This window comes from Oryctolagus cuniculus, chromosome 11, assembly GCF_964237555.1.
Source record: "Oryctolagus cuniculus chromosome 11, mOryCun1.1, whole genome shotgun sequence".
In the NCBI taxonomy this organism is placed as follows: Eukaryota; Metazoa; Chordata; class Mammalia; order Lagomorpha; family Leporidae; genus Oryctolagus; species Oryctolagus cuniculus.
Window position 1 is genome coordinate 51,995,076 of NC_091442.1, and position 5,537 is coordinate 52,000,612.

Below are 5,537 nucleotides of genomic sequence, written 5' to 3' on the forward strand. Positions count from 1 at the left end.
TACTGCTTTCCTAGGCCATAGCAGATAGAGCTGTACTGGAAGAGGAGCAGCACCCATGACTTGAATTTGGCACCCATTTGGGATGATGGTGCCACAGGTAGAGGCTTAGTTCACTACATCACTGTGCCAGCCCCAGCTGCAGATTTCTCAACAGAAACCTTATAGCCCAGGAGAGAATGGAGTGATAGAGTCCAGTTTTAGTGAACTATAATTACTTTAAAATTTACCGTACATGGCTGAAACAGTCATCTTTCCGTTTGATTATTTAACGCCCTTGCCATGTTCCTGCTAAACTATGGTCTATTTCCTTTTTTCTGTAGAAAACTGCATTTGTTTGATCATTAAGCCATTGACTGTAAATAAATTAAAAATATGTTATTTCAAATACCAAAACTAAAAAAGAATTGGAGGGGGAGGGGAATTATCATTAAATTATTTGAATTTTATCTATGAACTCCATTGAATTTTTAAAAACTAAAAAAGAAAAACTGCCAACCAAGAATTGTGTTTCATAAATGAATGTGAAATAAAGACCTACCAAAACAAGCAAAAACTGAAAAAATTCATCACCATCCAACAACCTAACAAATGATACTTGAGGTTGTACTGAGAGTCATGAGTGAGTCGGAGACTATTTGACTGCAGGAAAGGAGCAATGCCTAAGTGAAAGGAACTTGTTTCTTCAAGCTCATCTGGCAGTAATTCTGACAGTGAAGTTGACAAAAAGTTAAAGAGGAAAAAGCAAATTACTCCAGAAAAACCTGTGAAGAATCAATAGACTGTTGCGACCTTGAGAGCTTTTCATCTCCCAAACAGAGCAGCAGCAGAGATGATAACATGTTTCAGATTGGCAAAAATGAGGTACATCAGTGTTTGGGACTTCAAAGGGAAAGTTCTAGTTGATATTCCAGAATACTGGATGGATCCTGAAGAATAAATGAAACCAGGAGAAAAGGCATTTCTTTAAATCCAGAACAGTGGAGCCAGCTGAAGAAACAGATTTCTGAATTGTTCATGCAAATAGAAAACTGTAAAACCTGAGTCATACAATATCTTAGTTGTTTTAATTTGTCATTTTAAATTGGTTTTTGCTTTCTAAATGTTGTTTCCCAAGTTATTGTATATTTGGACTGCATAACAATTTGAAAGATGAATACTTTTTAAAATCTGCATTATTAAAAAATATTCTGAGTCGAGTGAAGAAGCAACAAACAGAATGGGAAAAAATATTTGCAAACTATGCTACAGATAAAGGGTTAATAACCAGAATCTAAAAAGAGATCAAGAAACTCCACAACAACAAAACAAACAACCCACTTAAGAGATGGGCCAAGGACCTCAATAGACATTTTTCAAAAGAGGAAATCCAGGGAGCCAAGATGGCGGAATAGTGAGGGGGCGCACCGATAGTCTGGGAAAATTTAGTTTAATAAATGGGAGTTACGGTAGCCTCAGAAAAAAGAACCATGAAAATATTGCAGAAGAAACTCTTCTGGATCGAGTGGCCGTGAATCAGAGGACCTACTGGGAGAACAAGGTCGCCCACCTTGCGGAAGCCGAGCCGCGGGACCGAGCTGCGGAAGCCGAGCCGCGGGACTGAGCCTCGCAAGCCGCAGGGTCTGCGCGCCAGTGCTCGAAAGGGAGTGCGTGCCACACAGACAACAGCAGGGAGACTTGGGACGTCCAGGGCTCCGAACCACACATCGGTGCTGGAAGGGGAGCGGACCTGCGTGGAGAGCGTGGGAGCCCACAGTTCGGGACACCAGCGGCAGACTCAACACACCAGCGCTGGAACGTGAGGTGAGCCGAACCTCAATAGCCCGAGACACCAGCAGGCAAGCGGAGAGAGGAGACTAGAGGGAATGACCCCCGGGCGGGGGGGACTTCACCAGGCTAACTGGAAGAGAGAGAGGGAAAAAAAAAGGTGACTGGTACAGACACGGTTTCTCTCTCTCCGCTCACCTCTCAAGGGCGAGCAAGACATAGAGCAGGCGCCATCTTGGACATACGTCATAAGCAGAGCGACCTCAGGTCTGCACCGGCCCTGAGCCTAGCAGAAAAACCTGACTCTGGGCGGGGCGAATGAACAGGAGATTAGGACCTTGTAAATTTGTGGTGCTACTGAACTGAGACTGTGAAAAAAAAGACGATGGGTGAGAGAACTCACGGAATTCACGTGAGCACTCTCCAGAGACGCTATAATTCCATAACTTTGGCAACCCAGTGGGAGACTGAAGGAGAATTTGAGCCCACTCTGAGGGCAGAACAGATTCCCTGTGTGTTCCATGGGAAAGAGCTTCTGATCTCTGGCTCCTGTGGGTATATCATTTGCCTGCTAACTACCTCCAACTTCGTTCAGCTGTGCATAATAACTTCCCTTTTGAATCAAAAAAAAAAAAGAAAGAGAGAGAGAGAGAGAGAGAGGTTTACCATGCCTAACCTGGGAGTGTCACCTTTGGCACACCAAACAGAGCTCTCAGGCCACACCCATCTCAAGCCCTAAGGCTCCATCAAAAACAGAGAGTCCACTTAATCTAGAGTCATAGTATAACAAGAAAAAGCACCACAGTGAAGAAACCAAATATCTCCAATATGCCAAATAACAAACGCAAAAACCGAGGTAATAAAAACAAGGAAGTCACCATGACGCCCTCAAATGAAAAAGACACCTCAATTCAAGATTAGGAGGATGATGACATAGAAGAAATGCAAGAAGCAGATCTCAAAAAATTGATAAGAACATTAAGAAGTTCTCAAAAACAAATTCTTGAACTACAGAAATCCTTAATGGACAAGATAGAAAATCTCTCTCGTGAAAATGAAATATTAAGGAGGAATCAAAATGAAACGAAACAACTAGTACAACAGGAAACTGGGATAGTGACTGAAGTGAAGAATTCAATAGATCAAATGAAAAACACAATAGAGAGCCTTACAAACAGAATCGGTGAAGCAGAAGAGAGAATATCGGACTTAGAAGACAGAGAACAGGAAAGGATACAGTCAGACCAAAGAAAAGAAGAGGAAATTAGAAATCTAAAACATATTGTCGGGAATCTTCAGGATACTATTAAAAAACCCAACATTCGGGTTCTAGGAGTTCCTGAAGGCATGGAGAAGGAGAAAGGATTAGAAGGCCTTTTTAGTGAGATATTAGCAGAAAATTTCCCAGGTTTGGAGAAAGACAGAGAAATCCTAGTACAGGAAGCTCACAGAACCCCTAATAAACACGACCAAAAGAGATCCTCACCACGACACGTTGTAATTAAACTCTCCACAGTGAAACATAAAGAAAAGATCCTAAAATGTGCAAGAGAGAAACGTCAGATTACTCTCAGAGGATCTCCAATCAGACTCACAGCTGACTTCTCATCAGAAACTCTACAAGCTAGGAGGGAATGGCGAGATATAGCCCAGGTACTAAGAGAGAAAAACTGCCAGCCCAGAATATTATATCCTGCAAAGCTATCATTTGTGAATGAAGGTGAAATAAAGACTTTTCATAGCAAACAGAAATTGAAAGAATTTGCTGCCACTCGTCCAGCCCTGCAAAAGAAGCTTAAAGATGTGTTACACACAGAAACAAAGAAACACGGTCATCAATATGAAAGAAGGTAAAGGAAGGAAACCAAGGAAGGAAACCTCACAGCAAAAGATCACAGGGAATTCAAAGCATATATTAGAACTTATCTTAGGCAAATGGCAGGGCAAAGTTACCACTTATCATTAGTCACATTGAACGTGAATGGCCTGAACTGTCCAGTTAAAAGACACCGATTGGCTGATTGGGTTAAGGGACAAAACCCATCTATTTGCTGCTTACAAGAAACACATCTTTCCAACAAAGATCCATACAGACTGAAAGTGAAAGGCTGGAAAAAGATATACCATGCCAACAGAAATGAAAAAAGAGCGGGCGTAGCCATCTTAATATCAGACAACATAAACTTTACCACAAAAACCGTTAAGAGAGACAAAGAGGGACACTACATAATGATTAAGGGATCAATTCAACAGGAAGATATAACAATTATCAATGTATATGCACCTAACTACAGGGCACCGGTTTATCTAAAAGATTTGTTAAGGGACTTAAAGGGAGACTTAGACCCCAATACAATAATACTGGAGGACTTCAATACTCCACTCTCAGAAATAGACAGATCAATAGGACAGAAGATCACCAAGGATACAGTAGATTTAAACGACACTATAGCCCAAATGGATCTAACAGATATATACAGAACTTTCAATCCTACAGCTAAAGATTTTACATTCTTCTCAGCAGTACATGGAACCTTCTCTAGGATTGACCACATACTAGGCCATAAAGCAAGTCTCAGCAAATTCACAAGAATTAGAATCATACCATGCAGCTTCTCAGACCATAAAGGAATGAAGTTGGAAATTAGCAACTCAGGAATCCCTAGAGCATACGCAAACACATGGAGATTGAACAACATGCTCCTGAATGAACAATGGGTCATAGAAGAAATCAAAAGAGAAATCAAAAACTTTCTGGAAGTAAATGAGGATAACAGCACAACATACCAAAACTTATGGGACACAGCAAAAGTAGTGTTAAGAGGAAAGTTTATATCAATAGGTGCCTACATCAAGAAATTGGAAAGGCACCAAATAGATGAGCTTTCAATTCACCTCAAGGATCTAGAAAACCTACAGCAAACTAGACCCAAATCTAGTAGGAGAAGAGAAATAATTAAAATCAGAGAAGAAATCAACAGGATTGAATCAAGAAAAAATTACAAAAAATCAGCCAAACGAGGAGCTGGTTTTTTGAAAAAATAAACAAAATTGACACCCCATTGGCCCAACTAACTAAAAAAAGAAGAGAAAAGACCCAAATCAATAAAATCAGAGACGAAAAAGGAAACGTAACAACAGACATCACAGAAATAAAAAGAATCATCAGAAATTACTACAAGGACTTGTATGCCAGCAAACAGGGAAACCTATCAGAAATGGATAGATTCCTGGACACATGCAACCTACCTAAATTGAACCAGGAAGACATCGAAAACCTAAACAGACCCATAACTGAGACAGAAATTGAAACAGTAATAAAGGCCCTCCCAACAAAGAAAAGCCCAGGACCAGATGGATTCACTGCTGAATTCTACCAGACATTTAAAGAAGAACTGACTCCAATTCTTCTCAAACTATTCAGAACAATCGAAGAAGAGGGAATCCTCCCAAATTCTTTCTATGAAGCCAGCATCACCTTAATTCCTAAGCCGGAAAAAGATGCAGCACTGAAAGAGAATTACAGACCAACATCCCTGATGAACAAAGACGCAAAAATCCTCAATAAAATACTCACCAATAGAATGCAACAACACATCAGAAAGATCATCCACCCAGACCAAGTGGGATTTATCCCTGGTATGCAGGGATGGTTTAATGTGTGCAAGACAATCAATGTGATACACCACATTAACAGACTGCAGAAGAAAAACCATATGATTATCTCAATAGATGCCGAGAAAGCATTTGATAAAATACAACACCTGTTCATG

At 40.5% G+C, this 5,537-nt stretch overlaps 1 pseudogene; it reads left to right on the plus strand.

Annotated features, from left to right (window-relative positions):
* The first annotated feature begins 655 nt into the window (after positions 1-655).
* On the plus strand, positions 656-1,041 carry LOC100355029 (activated RNA polymerase II transcriptional coactivator p15 pseudogene; annotated as a pseudogene).
* Positions 1,042-5,537: the final 4,496 nt, after the last annotated feature.